Source organism: Manis javanica, chromosome 1, assembly GCF_040802235.1.
Source record: "Manis javanica isolate MJ-LG chromosome 1, MJ_LKY, whole genome shotgun sequence".
Taxonomy (NCBI): Eukaryota; Metazoa; Chordata; class Mammalia; order Pholidota; family Manidae; genus Manis; species Manis javanica.
In genome coordinates this window covers 9,022,568-9,040,543 of record NC_133156.1, presented here as the reverse complement: position 1 = coordinate 9,040,543, position 17,976 = coordinate 9,022,568, and positions in this window count along the sequence as shown.

Here is a 17,976-nt window from a genome sequence, read left to right as displayed (position 1 = left end):
ATAGCATGTAGTTTAATCACTTTTAATGTTCATTCTAAAAATGTGTTTTTTAATTGGAGAGTTTAATCCATTTACATTTAATGTGATTACTGATAAGGACCTATTTACTTCTGTTACTTTGATCCTTGTTTTCTGTCATGTATCTTTTCTGTTCCTCAGTGCCTCTATTGTTGGCTTCTTTTAGGTTAATTAAATACTTTTTCGTGTGCCATTTTGATTCTCTTCACATTTCTTTTACTATGTCTTTTAGTTATGTTCTTAATAAGAACATCTTAGTTATATTACTCTTATTTAAAATAATACCAACTTAGTTTCAATAGTATACTGAATTTTTCCTCTTGTATTTAAAAGCTATTTCCATCCTTATGCTGATATGTCATTACACTTATATTCATTGTGTGCCTGTCAACTTAAATTTATAATTATAGGCTTATACAATTGTCTTTTAAGTCATATAGGAAAAAAGAGGATTGATCAACCAAAATACATAATATTGACTTTTATATTCAGCTAACTTTCCCAGTACTCTATTTCTTCATGTGGATTAGATTTACTGTCTAGTGTCCTTCATTTCCACCAGAAGAACTCCCTTTAGCATTTATTCTAGGGAAGATATACTAGCAATCAATTCTCTCAGTTTTTGTTTCTCTAAAGGTCTCATAATTTCTCCTTCATTTTTGAAGACACAGAATTCTCACTTGACAGTTTTTAATCTCAGAACTTTCAGTACCTCATTCCACCGGCTCCCAGCCTCCAGGTTTCTGATGAAAAATCAGCTGTACACCTTACTGTACTAATGTATGTGATGTGTGCTTGCTGAGTCAATCTCCCTTGCTGCTTTCAAGAGTCTCACTTTGTTTTAAGAATTTTACAATTTGATTATAATGTATCTTGCCATTGATCTCTTATTTATACTCCTTTGAGTATGTTGGGATTCTTGAGTGTGTGGATTAATGTATTTCATGAAATTTTGAAAGTTTTGAGCTAGGATTTCATTAAATTTTCTTTCTACTTCTTTTTCTCTCTTGTCTCTTTCTGGAATTCTCATTACATATATCTTTGTATACTTGAAGGTGTTATGTAGGCCTTGAAGTTATGTTAACTTATCATCATGAATTTTTCTTTCTTTTCCTGAGCCTGGATAATCTCAATTGACCCACCATCAAGTTCTCTGATTCTTTCTTCTACTTATTCAACTTGCCATTGTGCCATTCTAGTGAAATTTTCATTTCTGTTATTGTACCTTTCAACTTCAGCATTTCTATTTGTTTCCTTTTCATAATTTATATCTCAATTGTTATTCTTTGGTAACATATTAATCTCATGATTTCTTTGGATGTCTGTACATGGTTTCCTTTAGCTTTAAAGAATATTTAAAATAGTTGATTTAAAGTCTATCTAATTCCTCATAAGCAGTTTCTACTAATTTATTTTTTTATCTTGTGTATGGGCCACATTTTCTTGTCTATTCCCATGCCTGATAACGTTTTGTGGAAAACTGGACCTTTGAATTTTGTAATGTGACAACTCTGAAAATCAGATTCTTTCTTATTTTTTTCTTCCAAACTTTCTCTTTGGTCTGTTGTCCTTTTCTCAGGTGGCACAAAGTAATACATTTGCCTTTAAATGTTTAACTGCCTCCCTGAGTAGCCACCTCAGCCCCTGAAGAGTTCCCAGTTAGGTGAAATAAAGACAAACTCTTTGAGTTGGTCCCTCGGGGAGCCACCAAATAGACTGAAACCACCAACTACAATTCTGTGAAAATTAGGCATGTTCTGTTCCCTTTCTTAATAGTCAACTGTACTGGGGATGTGGGCTATTGTTCTCAAGGCTGCTGTTGAGCTGAGAAATGGTGGATGGGGCCAAAGTAGTTTAAAATGCTACAAAACTATGTTATTAGATTCAGCTGGTCTCTAGATTAAACATTTCTTGGTTGTTGTAAGTTTTTAATTAATTTCCACAGTTCTAAAAAATGTGATTCTGTCAGTTTATTTGTTTCTTTTGTGGACAGACTTGGATAGAGATTGTGTTGAGTGTGTAGATAAGTTTAGGGAGTGTTACCATTTTAACAATATTAGATTTTCTGATCCATGAACAGAGGGTGTCTTTCCATTTATTTAGGTCTTCTTTAATTTCTTTCAACAATGTTTTGACATTTGCAGAGTATATGTTTTCTATTTCTTTTGTTAAATTTATTTCTAATTATTTTATTCTTTCTATGCGATTGTAAACTTCTTGTTAGTTTGTTTTTGGATTATTCATTGTAAAAGTATATAAGTACATTTTATTTTTGTCTGAAGGAAGATTTTAAAAATACAAAATGTGATCACAACTTTTCTCTGCCTAAAACCTTTAAATAGTTTACAACTGCTTTAGAATAATAACAAAAATCTTCAATATAGCATAGAAATGCCTTAATGTCATGGTGTCTGCTCACTTCTCTTGTCTCCTCTTCTCCTCTGGACTTGCTCTTTCCCCCACTAAGTGACCCATGTTTCCAATCCTCATAATCTTTTCCAACATAAGGTCTTTGCACATTCTATTTCCTCTACCTGAAAGGTTCTCTCCTTCTCCAACCACAAAAAAAAAAAAAAAAAACCACACCTCTCTCTCTAGTTAATGCTTCTTATGTCTTCAGATCTTGGCTGCAGTATTTCCTCTGGATAACTAGTCTGGTCAGCTCCCTCTGCTATCTGTCTGTTTAGCACATCTTTCCTTTCTTTTGAGTCCCTATACTTTTTAATTGTACAGTCACTGATTATTTGATTAAGAGTATATACATTACTCAATAGACTATAAGCTTTTCAAGAGGAACCTTGTTTTCTATTTGCTGCCCATGGTTTCTCCCCTTTCCAGGGCAGTATGTACTAGTTACTCATATTTTTGTTTATTGAATAAATTAATGAGAGAATGACCTATCAAAAGTTGTATGTATTGTCTCATTCAATCATTCATCATTTTAGGTGGGTAAGATCCTTTCCAATTTAGAGTTAGGAAAGATGAGGTTTAGAAAGATTAGGTAGCTTGTCCAAACTAAAGCAAGGACTCTCAGGATTCAAAGCCAGGTCTCTCTTACTACAAATGTACGCTTTCAACCAGACTATTATCCTACTTCATCCAGTTCAGGATGAGTCTGCACAGATTCAGGGACAGCTCTGAAAGCAGTAACTAACACAGTAAAGGGGAGAAGAGTTTGTGTTTCTTGAGAAGAAAATGTGATGACCTATGAGGAGGATGCCACAGACCCCTAAGGTAATAGCAAGATTCAGAATGGAGGGTAAAGCTAGCAACCATTTTTCAAAGTATTTAAGGAAGAAAAGACCTCAACAACTCAGAGGTTATTGGGTGTTAATGAGAAGGGGAAAGAGGGTATAGAGTCAAATGGTACAGATCCCTAAACAGAAGGGTTAAGGGAAAGAACAATTGGAGACACCATAGAAAGGAAGGAGAACACTCACCTGGTCTTCTCTTAGAATACTACGACATGAGAGAATAAACTAATGTGAGAGATTAAGAAAAATGATTTCCTCAGAGGAAGACTGAGTTTAGTGAAGTCAGGGGATGGAGAAAAGCTCTAAGAACAGTGTGTATATAAATGGTAAATTGCTTGTTCTTGAGAAGCAGTTCCCAAAGGTGCATTAGAAATGTTTGGGAAGTGAGTGAGAAATGGAGGTCTGAGTGGGGTGCCTGGAGGTGAGGAACATGATAGAAATTAACTGATGAAGAGAAATCAGAACCCTCATGAATTTTGTCTTAATGGTCTATTTGAGATTTCTTGATGCAGAGTAGTGGCCAGAGGCCATGCCTTGGGGATGATGAGAGTCCCATATCTACTAGTTTTGGTGTGGTACAATTCCAGGAGCTTCAATTAACGACACAGCCCTGGGGATACTGAGCCTGACTACAGAAGCTCTCAAGTACGGAGGTAAAGCTAAGAACCGTTACATATAAGGGATGAATATGGCTATAGTGAGAGGTAGGACACCTGGAGTAACTGCAATCCTACAAACAAGTGTATTTAAATCTAGAATATTCCTATCAAATGCAAAGAAGTTTTAGCAATGTATTTTTCCTACGGCTAGGATGCCCATACTCTTTAGAAACATGAGGATGGTGAGATTAGCGCAAATTCACGTCTGTGAATACCAGCATGGAAAAATGGGGGACTGCCGAAAATGGAATGAAATCTCCAAGACAAATGACAAGAGCTGTGCTTGTTAAGCCAGGAGAAAAGGTCTGGGGAGAGAAGAACTCAGAAAGGCAGGAGCCTGGTGACTGGGGGAGGTGAGGAATGGTGAGGCCAACTGAGAGAAAAGCAGAGCAGAGGGCTCAGTGCACTGGGAAATTTGACTCAGGTTTTCTGGAGGAAGTTGATGAGAACTGACAAGCTTTCTTTCATTTTTGTGTTAAAATATTATTCTGGTGGAGAGATACAGTTTCCCTATTACATCCATATTTCTAAATGTGACTTGGATTCTAATGCAGCAGTTTCTATAGCCATATCCTTCCCTCACATGTAATGACACAATTTAGTTCAATCCTTGACATTAAGCTTCTCAATTTATCCTACTTTCAAATTTAAAAAATCTTCTACCTCCCCCTCCCCCAAATTTTATAGTGGAACATTTTCACTGTAGACATCTCTCGTTTCCCATCAGATAGAAGAATAAAGTAAAAGGGTGTTCTTTGGGAAACACATTGTATTTCCCAGTTAACTTTATGTGTTTAAATTATAAAATTTAAAAGAGAGAATTTATCTGGTCATTGCATGTGTTTTGCGCAACTGGTAATTTCTGTTTGTACTCAACTCCTTTCAAAGAAGAAAGAAAGGTAATGATAGTCTTAAGACATTAGGAAAAAAATACAATTCACTTTGATTAATCCCTTACACCCTTAATATAACACACAGGGTCATAGAGTAGAAAACATCTCCAATTCCCAATTTCACAATAATTTGAAGATAAAGTTCTCCTATTATTAGGTAAACTTAAAGAATGCTTAGCCTTGTAGGTTTGTGATAAGCAGAATGGACTCCAGAATAGTTTAAAGTCGCAATCACGTCTACAGATTCATAGCATTAAACACTGCAGTCAGGGGTTCAGTGGTTAAAGCAAAGATAAAGTGTCCCCAGATCCGTTTCTGATCGTGGCAGCTGGCTGTGCATTCCTGTCCCTTTCTTGGTTGTCCATTTTCCCCAAAGGATTGCATTTTAATCCTGTAAAACCTTGTTCCACTTCAGCCCCAACTCCAGGGACAGTCTGTTCCTCGTATCTCATGATATGCTGCATACTACTCTAGTGAAAGGTCTCCGTAAGAGGATAATACCTCCACTTTCAATTGTACAGGAAATGATTGTAAATGTATTTGAATATTACTGGAGTGGAGTTTGGGGTATTAACTTTATGCCTAATTCAAATAGCTTCTTACACACATACAGCAAGTGTTTTTGAGCTGTGAAAAAAGCCTTCCTTGAAGAAAGTGCCAGTTTAACTAATTTTTGCTGATAAAATTTTTTAAATGATACTGCAAATCTAACATGAAAGACATTGTCAAAAACCAGGAGTATCTAAATATTTTTCACTCTCAAAAGTTGTCTTGTTGAAGTATTATTTCCAATTAAAGCAATAATTAATAGTCTAGTTTATTATTTACGCATTAGACCATGCCAAATGGCAAATGGGGGGAAATAAACAGTATCTGTGAAAACTATTTGAAAAGTCAAAGTAATGCATTTCTTGTTCCTTTTCCATCAAAGTTTTATTATCAGTTTCATTATCTCTAGTTGACCTGATCATATTCAGAGTCCAAGCCATTGATCTAAATTTATTGACCATTAGTCCTGCTCCAGTGTTCCAAGACTTGTGTGTGACACTGCTAGAATGTGGGTAACGGATGTCAACAATGATCTGAAAAACTAAGTTAACTGATGCTTAATCATAGCCATCGTGTATTTGAACTTGCTTGACAAATGGGCCTCAGCCCTTGCGTTGTATGTGATGAAGAGCTACTATAACAGATTAACCCATAACCTGTCCTATTTCTTCTCTGCATCTACTTCTGACTTCATTAATGAGTTCTGGAGTCATATCATCTCCAGCCACTCTGGCCTCACTCTCGGTCTGAGGCTGGCAGGAACCCCCGTAAGCTTTTGAACATGCCCTACACGCTCTGACCTTTCCTGGGGTACTCCTTCTTCCCACTGTGTCCTACTGCATTTCTTTTTCTCCTACTGCTCTGTGTTTCCTGCCATCTCCCATCTCTGCTGTTCCTACCTGTTCATCTTTCACCTTTGCCTTCTGAGAGCCCACTTTCATGATAAATCCCTATCTGATGCCACCAACCTTTCACAGAATTTTCCCTACATCTCTTAAAGAAATGCTGACTCTACCGTGAAATTTTTGCTTATATGCTGCCCTCTGAAGTGAAAGTTCCCTGGTCTACTCAAAACCCAGGAGAGGAATTGGTATTTCTTGAGCTCCTCAGCACCATTTCCAGAGAATTTTTCTTGTGTCCTTATGCACACAGAAACCACTTTCTGATTTAATTTTACCCGACTTTTCCAGTCTTTCTTCCTCATGTAGCTGTAATGAAGCTGTTTACCTTTTGATCATTCTGCTGTACTTGCTGAAGGCGTGAGTACATAAGTCAGAATCATTTTCTGTAGCTCATGTTATATCATCAAATACACCAATCTCAATATCCACATGGCCAAAGGTGCCATCACTTGGAGTCTAGGTGCTTGAACACCATCAGGACTACTGACCTTCACTTTTGTCATCTTTCAAGCTTCTGTCTGACTCTGTGTTAGAAAATGTAACCTCTTCCCTGACCAATCTCTTTCCTTCTGTCTCATATTCTAATGTTCCCTATACTTGTTTATTGTCTTTTAGAGGCCTTCCATTTCTTTATCCTTCAATTATGACTAGTCTATCAATCATTTCATATATATTCAGGCTTCTCATGTTCCTACTTCTGGACTCAGTCCAGTGGACAACTGAATGCATTTTCATTAACTTTCTTGCACTCCTGTCATGTCATGTGTCCCACTTGGGACATTCATCCAGGAAACCAAAGCCTTCTGATGTAACTGTGCCCAACCTCCTCCTTCTTCACTACACAGGTAGTTTGAGCTGCACCTGTTAATATCTCTTTTATCCTTTGTTATCTCAAGACCAATACCTCCTCCTTTATTTATGACCTCATCCTCCTATGTTTCTTCTAGGATCTTGTCCTATTAATTAGAAATCTGTTCTATTATATGGTTAATCTTCCCTCTTCTAGTGACTCTTCTTTATTCCTATTTTCAATGACTTTCAGCACTATATTTGAGAGTCACTCTAGTTAGAAATTGGGAGTTATTCTGCATGTTTTTATCTTAATACCCAAAGCTACATAATAAGAATAGTAGTGATCTCTATTCATGGAGTAACTACTAAGTGCTAGCCACCATTCTAAGTGCTTTACATGTGTTGTTTCATTCATCCTCACAGCAATTTTACAAGTTACATATGATTCTTATCACCATTTCGCAGATGAAGACAAAACGTTGAGTAGCTTCCCCACAGGTACGCTGCTTGTAAGTCATGCAGTAGAAGTGATGCACCAGTTACTGGTTGTATTCAAGAGTGAATTTTCCTACTGTAGTAATAGAGCCTTGTTTCAGGTCCTTGACAGCTGTTCTCAGGAGCAACAGTCCTCAAAAAGGCCTTGCTGGCTCTTGTCTCATGCTCAGCTTCTTTCAATATACTATTTTCCCCACGGATTGGTCTATAATAAATATAAATTTAACTCCACTATTTAAAAATCTGAGTGCTTAGAGTAGAAATGATTATTGTTTTTCTTTGGACCAATACTGTGACTTCTCTTTCTTTTTGAAAAAATTTACATAGATGATGTATAAATATTTGAAATGGACTAAAAAAGGTTCTAGAGATGGAATATAATGAAGTAGCTTATCTTGGATTGATACTAATGGATTTAAATCCTGGTTCCAACACTTCACTAGCTGTTGGATTTGAGGCAAATTACTTAACCTTTCTGTGCAATAATTTCCACCTTTAACATGGGATTCATAATATTACCTATATCATGGGATGGTCATTATGAATAAATTAAATCAGTTAACATATGCAAAGTGTTTTCAAGGGTACCTGGTATAAACAAATTGCTATATCAGCGTTAGCTAGTATCATCCACATGTGGAAGTATGCAAGCATATTGAAGATCAGGCTCAGAATTCAAAATCCGTATTGATAAACCATCTTACTTTTCATCAGGAGACACTAATAGTTCACTTGCTGGAATTCCTTATACTGAATATCTGTGATGAGCGTCATAACATTGCTTTGTGATGGAGATACCGCACTTTGGGGGACTGAATCTTGTTGAAGGCTGTCTTTCAGTGTTTGATGTTGCCCTCTCTGATTTGGAAGCAAGAGTGAAGGCTATTGCCAAAGTAATTCCATACAGATATGTATCCTCTTCCAAACAAGTGTAAAGTTTCTTTTAGAGAAACATAGGGGTATAATCCACATGACATACTTTTCAAGATACTATGTTCGCACCCGAGTAAGCCAGGAAATCAATCTTCCAGCCACCACAACCCTCTAAGAAACATCTGTTGGACCATTTGCCATGAGAAAGAATGAAAGCAGAGCTCGAGGCCTCGGGTTAGTGGGGGAGCTCCATCTGGGAGGGTCGATGGAGGCAGCCTGCTGGCTTGGGAATGGTGGCTTTCTCCAGGTTTTTGAAGACAAGGAAGGGATATAAAAGGTGGTTTGGACAGTGGCAGTGGTTGGTGTTGACTTGTCCACCAAATCATCTAACTGCTGGGAATATTTATCATTCAAAACCTGTTTCTTGAGCTAATTCCTGCCCCACTTTTTCTGAGCTCTGAAAGACCTCGGCTTGCCCACTGAACATGTGTTTTTGTACTAAATTTAATCCCAATTATTTATAGCCCAATAATTTATCTTCTAGGTTAAAACTGGACACCCTCGGCAGTCAGGTGACACGAAGCAGTGCTGGGTTTTGAAGTGCGTGCTAAAGAATGAACACGCAAGGTGGATTCGGCCTGACCTTGGGAGTCAGCAAGCAGCTTACAGAAAGAGGAGGGGGCCTGGGAACCAGAAGAGACAGTTTGACGGCAGACAGAAAATGATTCAACACTCAGACAGAGGAGAAAATTGAGATCCACAACCATGGCCAAAAGATACAACCCCAACGAGCGGCTCCAAAATGAGAGCTAACGGACAGGCTGTGTTACATAGACTTTTCCCATCACAAGATGTAAGCTAATCTACTTTGCTAAAAACAAACACATTCCACCCTTGAGAGTGTATTAAGTGCTCTGAAAAGGGCCCGGGATTTAATTTGTAAGACACATTTCATCAGATATTTAGGATTTTCACCGTAGAATTCCTGGCTCTGGTGTTCTTTATTTTCTGATTCCTGAGAGATAATCAGAAACACATTCACTCAGGGAGCATGTCACAGCTTCACATTTTCACAACCATGTATTGCTCAATAAGGAAACTCTCATATATCAATTTTTTTCTAAATATAGGTTTCAAGGTATTTGACAACAAGCTATCCACACACATACTATTTTTAGAAATAAAGTAATGACCCAAACAAGCTAGAAAATACTTTATCCATTGCCCTTCCTGAAGCTGGAAGCAGTAACCCTGCACCTGGTTTTGGGTAATGGTTCTATTACTATCTTCAACTTTAAAACTTTGAAGAGTATCTTTACTGTCCAATGGACTTTACTGATCACTGACTGTGTAGCCAACTATATTGTCATCATGTGATGTAGAATAGCTGTTCCATGTTTAATTTTTTTGTAGTTAATTCTACATCTGTTAAAGCAGATACGAAGACAAGAAATTGTGTGTTCACAGTATTGCCTTAAATGACTTACCAGAAAATATATTTCTCTCTGTGCTCCACAATCAGAAAACACAGTGATTAGTAATAGTTAACTATGGAGTCCACCACTTGATTATTTGGCTTATACTAAATCAGTTATTAATAAATATTTTGAGGAAGTAAAGCAGATTATCTGATAGACTTGTGATTAAAAGATAATAAATGTCATGCATAGGAGATTAGTGGAAAAATGAACTCATGTTAATTTAAGGGGTATTTAAAATAAAGTAGCACACATGCCATTTAAAACTGAAAAACAGGCAACTTACCATATCGTGCTTTATTTGAAAGGCTTGCTGTAGATCGCTCTTTCAAGTAAGAGAGAGCTCGAATAGAACGTGAAGTCTGGAAGTTGTCTGTTCTTCTCATTTTTTAATTCATTCTTCTTTATCAAATATTGTTATTTCTAGAAGTCTTCTCTCTTGACTCATTTAGTTCCTTGCCATTCTTCCTTCTAAGGTCAAGTTCCAGCCCTCAAATTATCAAGGGCAGTAGCTTTCAAACTGCCTGGTCACCTGCTGAGCTGTAATCACAGACCTACCTAACACATTATATGACTACATTATTTTTTCTTGCTTAAAAATCTCTCAGGGGTTTTCTTGAACCTGATGATTGAATCTAAACTGGACCAAAAGCACAAGCATCTCCCCAAAATTGGAATTAAGCCTGACATACAAGGTAGAGGATAACAGATACATAAGACGTTCAGGCTAAGAGGATGAATATATTGAAATCTTGGGAAAACAAACAAAAACTAAGGTGTAGCACTAAGTCTGATAGACAATGGACATCTACCAGAGAGTGTTTCATTTCAGCGGTCTGTTTTAGGAAAATTAATCTTGTTAAGCGTGGAGTGGAAGGAAGAACCCCTGGAGGCTCACTGGGCAAAAGCCCAGTGACTGAGATACTGCAGTGCTTTTAGTAATAAATTGTGAGATTCTGAATGTGGGGAAGAGGGGAGAGGCACCAGGGGATCGTCATAATTTGTCATTGATGGTGACCTCTTTACAGCTCTCCAAAGAAGCTCCAGCCATTTCATTCCTCAGGAGACAGCCTCACAAGCATCAAGACATTATAACAATTGTTTTAGAGAAGGCAACCATGCAGTAGCTGTAGTGGGTCAGGGGGCTTCCACAATTAATGGGCACCCATGATCCGAAGAGATGGGCTTTAGCAATCTCAAAGCCCCTTGTCTTGAGGAAGACCCTGCAGGTTACCTCATCAGCTGCACCAGGCTAGGCTGCAATTACATCACTGGAAGATAATCTCCCAGGCCATCTTGTGCCCCCTTTCTATCAGTGCAATAAACACCATAAATAAAAATCACGGGTCATTTCCTAATTTGCTGGGCTTAAGGGTTTTCAGGTGGGAGAAGACCCGAAACTTCCATACAGCTGTTCATGGTTATTTCTGTCTGGATGTGAAGCACTAAGTTCTGGAAATCTTGGAAGACTGCCTTTCCTGCTGAGCCTTTTTAAAGAAAGTCAAGTCCACGTACGACTGCACATATATGCTGTTGGGCCACTTTCTTTCCCAGGCAGAGAGGATCTGCTGGTCAGTATGATCAAGTGAACCTTTCCCACTGTTTTCACTTAGCCAAATGTGCTGTGCTGGGCTCACAACGCAGCGGCCAGTCCCTGAGGCACTCATTGGAAATGAGAAAGTTGGGCGACAGGAAAGACTGGTCCATTTTGGCTTTATGTCTCCTTCTCCCATTTTAGACTCAAAGAAACACCACGCATGTGGCTGGAGCAGGTCAGGTGCCAAGCCCAATGGCACTGGTGGAGGAGACCATTCTTTGGAACTCTTAAAGGCCAAAATGCTGTTTTTAGAAGGAAAGTATTGCCAGGACTATACTGTGGCCTTTAACTTAATTAGTCAATTAAAGAAAAAAAGTCGAAAGAATCATGCAAATAAAGGAAGCTGCCCAAGGCTGCTTCTAAGGAAAGAAAAGAACCTTTTGAGATGCTGAAGCCAGAGGTGTGGGTGTAACGTTTTCCAGTGAGTACTGTGAAAAGATTTTTCAAAAATTCATTAGAGGTTCTTGATGGCTCCTTCAACTTAGGAGGCAGCCTCTTAGAAAGGTCTTACTAGAGAAGCATGAAAATTTCTATCTATATTTGCATTTCAAAACTTTATTCTTGTTTAGAGTAAATAAACAAGGTATTTAATAATATCTTCTGGAGTTTTTTGTTGTCACTGTCCCAATGGTCAACATGAAATGTAAAACATTGAAATATAAACTATTTTCAATAAAATGTAAGGATCCTCTTTAAAATTGAAATCTTAATTTTAGGTATGTTTCAAAGATGGGGATTCCAAAATAGTTCTAATCAGTTCTAAGATTCTTCAGCTCGGTTGAATTTAGGTACAGTCTCTAAACATATAATGCCTGAAAGTACACCTTTAATTTGAGAAACTTTTTCCAATAATTTTACATATTTATCTTCTGGCCTTTGCTCTCACAGAACTCATATTCTAGTGGGGCAAGACAGTATATAAATACTCAAATAAATATATAGCATATCAGCAGTAAGTGCTTTGGAAAAAAATATATAAAGCAGGGTAAGAAGGGGAGTGTGTGTGTAAGGGGCACAGGATTTCTTACGATGGTTGGTAAGTAATAAACAGGTAACAAAATTGAATTCATGAAACCTTGTCAGGTTATCATCTGAAATTATTCAGACTCTTCAAACAACCAGTTAATGTGAAAATAAACAACTTATTTTCCACTTTGGTTTTCTTCATAGATGTAAATCATGGGACGATTTGTTAAACTTCTCATTTTGTTTGGTTTCATGGAATCTTGTAACTTTAGTTTCTTCAGGCAACTAGAGAGTGAAGACAAAATTGTGTTTAGAAAGTATTTCCTAATGTTTAGAAGAACATGTTATTTGCATAAAGAAGGTATTCTAATGTCAAACCTAGCTTGACATTCAGAGCTAGGTTTTCCCTTCTCTGAATTGTGCTTTTTTTTTTCTGTTATTCCTAGATTTTCACTAAGCTTTTGGGGAAATGCTCTGGTCTGGCCTCATCTCCGCTGGGAGTGGCTCTGTCTTTGGAGGCCTGAGTTTTAGGAGCATTCCTGGCTCAGAGAGAGTGGGGTCAAAGACAGCGGCAGCCTCCAGAATTCTCGTCTCCAGAATTAACCGCAGAGGTTAACATGGCTTCCAGCTAAGCTCTGCAGATTCCTTGGAGAGGGAGAGGGGAGTTCTGAATACTAAGGGAAGGAAATCCTTCCTGGCTTATTTACACGGTTGACTTATTATTACAGGTTGATTGTAGAGGGTGTGAAGTCTTGAAGATATGTTTGTCCTCCAGAAAGGTAGTAATTGGTCTTCTCCTGGCATTAGTTTCCCCCTAACTTTCCAAGAAATGTATTTGAAAAATAGCAAAATTATCTAATACCCATAGTATCTTCAAGAACATTGTTTTGTCTCTGATTAGTAAATTTAAGCTTATCTGTCCCATGCTCCTAAGCACTCATACACATTTTTTAATAAATGAATTCATATTGTTATTAAATATATGGTTATGAAATTAATTGGAGAGTTATACTCAAAATGTAGATGCAATATTTTTTTTTAATTTTGAAATTTTAATGTAATTCCATGTTCAGTTTATCTTCCCTGCTGTTATTATTGGTGTGCTTTTTTGTCATATTTTTAAAAACATTGCTTAATCCAAAGTCATGAAGATTTACATCTATGCCTTCTAAGAGTTTTATAGTTTTTATTCATATTGGAGTCTATAATCTCCTTTGAGTCAATTTTTTCTTTTGAGAGGGCATCTCTCATATTTATTGATCATATGGTTGTTAACAACAATAAAATTCTGTATAGGGGACTCAATGCACAATTGTTAATCAACCCCAAGCCTAATTCTCAACGGTCTCCAATCTTCTGAAGCATAACGAACAAGTTTTTACATGGTGAACAAGTTCTTACATAGTGAATAAGTTCTTACATGGTGATCAGTGCAAGGGCAGTCCTCACAGACAGAAACTCGGTTTTGATCATGCAACATGAACTATAAACAATCAGGTCAATTATGATTATTTGTTTGATTTTTTTTTTTAGAGGGCATCTCTCATATTTATTAGTCAAATGGTTGTTAACAACAATAAAATTCTGCATAGGAGGGTCAATGCTCAGTGCACAATCATTAATCCATCTCAAGCCTAATCTCGTCAGTCTCCAATCTTCTGAAGCATAATGAACAAGTTCTTACATGGTGAACGAATTCTTACATAGTGAATAAGTTCTTACATGGTGAACAGTACAAGGGCAGTCATCACAGAAACTTTCGGTTCTGATCATGCATTATGAATTATAAACAATCAGGTCAAATATGAATATTCGTTTGATTTTTATACTTGATTTATATGTGGATCCCACATTTCTCCCTTTATTATTATTATTTTTTTTTATTTTTAATAAAATGGTAGGTAGATGCAAGATAAAGGTAGAAAACATAGTTTAGTGTTGTAAGAGAGCAATTGTAGATGATTCAGGTATGTGCCTCTAGACTATGTGTTAACCCAAGCTAGACAAGGGCATTAAAACATCCACGGATGCAGAAGATTTCTCTCAAAACAGGGGGTGTGAGGTTCTAAGCCTCACCACTGTTGATCCCCAATTTCTCACCTGATGGCTCCCCTGCGACTGTGCCTGTCTAAGGTTGTTCTGCCCTTGAGGAATCTTACCCATCTCTGGCTAACCAGTCATCTTCCAGGGCCATACAGGGAGATGTAAAGTTGGTAAGTGAGAGAGAAGCCATATTGTTTGAAAAGGTTAGCTTTTTACTTCTTTGCAGATTTATGCCCTGTGGCTTCTATGCCCAGCACTTGTCTCGAGGTATCTTTACCACCTGGAGGAATTATGATGCTCGGTAAATTCAATATGAGGCACGAATTCTTTTTAAGGGTTGTAATAAGGAAGGAAGAAGAAAAGCTATAGAGGTAGCAGATGGAAGAAAACATGGGAGGATTGATTATTTCTTTGACATATCTTCTTGTAGAGTACCTTAAGCATGTATAGGTTTTAAACTACTAACTAACTTGCATATACATATTAACATAATAGGAATACGGCGACATAAACTAAGCAAATCTATAATTACCAGCCATCTCCAGTGAAACCAAGAAAACCAGTTAGGCACCCAAGGCATTTGTGAAAATTTGTCTATGATATGATGGATATTGTCCAACTGTACTTGAACAGTCTGAGAAAAATCAGACAAATTAAAGCAGCTCATTTCTGGGATCTGTTCACATCCCATATGTTCTTTTAACCATAGATAGTCTATAGTCGTAAGATTTTGGAGTGCTACACCTTGCACCCCTCCGAGTTCCAACAGTACAGGTCCACCCAAATTCATTGTCTCACTGTATGCACATGCCAGCCTAGACATCTCCCTCCTCATTCCAGTGCAAGTCCAGGAAACGGTGGGATGGACGCAGCCACAACCGCAGCATTGCCCAGATCCCTGTGGAGGCTTTTTGATGATCATCCCCTGTCACGAGTCCTCCAGAGAGTGCTGATGCTGGAAGCTCCTCCTCATATTGTATCTTAGTTCATTTTCTGGGTAGCCAAGGTAGGCCTTGATCTTCTGCATAAAAACAAACAGGACCCTTTGCCCACACTTTGACATGCCCTCTATACTACTGTGTAGAACTCATTGGAGGTCAGCACACAGGAACTGCTTTTCTTTATTTTTTATTTTTATTAAGAGAAAGGAATATTATCAGAAAAGAGTACCTCCATAGCCGATCATCTGACACCCTTTAAGTGATCAAAATTAAGGATATTTAAAGCATGCGTTGATCTTTGATTTACCAATAGTTTTATCCTACCAAGGAGTAATCCCCCTTTTCTTTCCTTCTTTCTTTTTTTTTCCTTTTTTTTAAATCTACACTTACATGAAGAGTACTATGTTTACTATGCTCTCCCCTATATCAGGTCCCCCCTAACAACCACATTACGGTTACTGTCCATCAGCTTAGCAAAATGTTGTAGAATCACTACTTGTCCTCTCTGTGCTGTGCAGCCCACCCTCATCTTTCTCCCTCCCACCCCATGCATGCTAATCTTAATATCCCCCTTCTTCTTCACCCCCTTATCCCTCCCTGGCCACCCAACCTCCCAGTTCCTTTCCCTTTGGTACCTGTTGGTCCATTTTTGGATTCTGTAATTCCGCTGCTGTTTTGTTCCTTCAGTTTTTCCTTTGTTCTTATACTCCTCAGATGAGTGAAATCATTTGGTATTTCTCTTTCTCCACTTGGCTTATTTCACTGAGCATAATACTCTCCAGCTCCATCCATGTTGCTGCAAATGGTAGGATTTTCCCTCTTCTTATGGCTGAGTAGTATTCCATTGTGTATATGTACCACATCTTCTTTATCCATTCATCTACCGATGGACATTTAGGTTGCTTCCAATTTTTGGCTATTGTAAATAGTGCTGCGATAAACATAGGGGTGCATCTGTCTTTCTCAAACTTGATTGCTGCATTCTTAGGGTAAATTCCTAGGAGTGGAATTCCTGGGTCAAATGGTAGGTCTGTTTTGAGCATTTTGATGAACCTCCATACTGCTTTCCACAATGGTTGAACTAATTTACATTCCCACCAGCAGTGTAGGAGGGTTCCCCTTTCTCCACAGCCTCGCCAACATTTGTTGTTGTTTGTCTTTTGGATGGCAGCCATCCTTACTGGTGTGAGGTGATACCTCATTGTAGTTTTAATTTGCATTTCTCTGATAATTAGTGATGTGGAGCATCTTTTCATGTGTCTGTTGGCCATCTGTATTTCTTTTTTAAAGAACGATCTGTTCAGTTCCTCTGCCCATTTTTTAATTGGGTTATTTGTTTTTGGTTTGTTGAGGCATGTGAGCTCATTATATATTCTGGACGTCAAGCCTTTATCAGATCTGTCATTTTCAAATATATTCTCCCATACTGTAGGGTTCCTTTTTGTTCTATTGATGGTGTCTTTCACTGTACAGAAGCTTTTCAGCTTAATATCGTCCCACTTGCTCATTTTTGCTGTTGTTTTCCTTGCCTGGAGAGATATGTTCAAGAAGAGGTCACTCATGTTTATGTCTAAGAGGTGTTTGCCTATGTTTTTTTCCAAGAGTTTAATGGTTTCATGACTTACATTCAGGTCTTTGATCCATTTTGAGTTTACCTTTGTATATGGGGTTAGACAATGGTCCAGTTTCATTCTCCTACATGTAGCTGTCCAGTTTTGCCAGCACCATCTGTTGAAGAGACTGTCATTTTGCCATTGTATGTCCATGGCTCCTTTATCAAATATTAATTGACCATATATGTTTGGGTTAATTTCTGGAGTCTCTAATCTGTTCCACTGGTCTGTGGCTCTGTTCTTGTGCCAGTACCAAATTGTCTTGATTACTATGGCTTTGTAGTAGAGCCTGAAGTTGGGGAGTGAGATCCCCCCTACTTTATTCTTCTTTTTCAGGATTGCTTTGGCTATTCGGGGTCTTTGGTGTTTCCATATGAATTTTTGAATTATTTGTTCCAGTTCATTGAAGAATGTTGCTGGTAATTTGATAGGGATTGCATCAAATCTGTATATTGCTTTGGGCAGGATGGCCATTTTGACGATATTAATTCTTCCTAGCCATGAGCATGGGATGAGTTTCCATTTGTTAGTGTCCCCTTTAATTTCTCTTAAGAGTGACTTGTAGTTTTCAGGGTATAGGTCTTTCACTTCTTTGGTTAGGTTTATTCCTAGGTATTTTATTCTTTTTGATGCAATTGTGAATGGAATTGTTTTCCTGATTTCTCTTTCTATTGGTTCATTGTTAGTGTATAGGAAAGCAACAGATTTCTGTGTGTTAATTTTGTGTCCTCCAACTTTGCTGTATCAGTTCTAGTAGTTTTGGAGTGGAGTCTTTAGGGTTTTTTATGTACAGTATCATATCATCTGCAAATAGTGACAGTTTAACTTCTTCTTTACCAATCTGGATTCCTTGTATTTCTTTGTTTTGTCTGACTGCCGTGGCTAGGACCTCCAGTACTATGT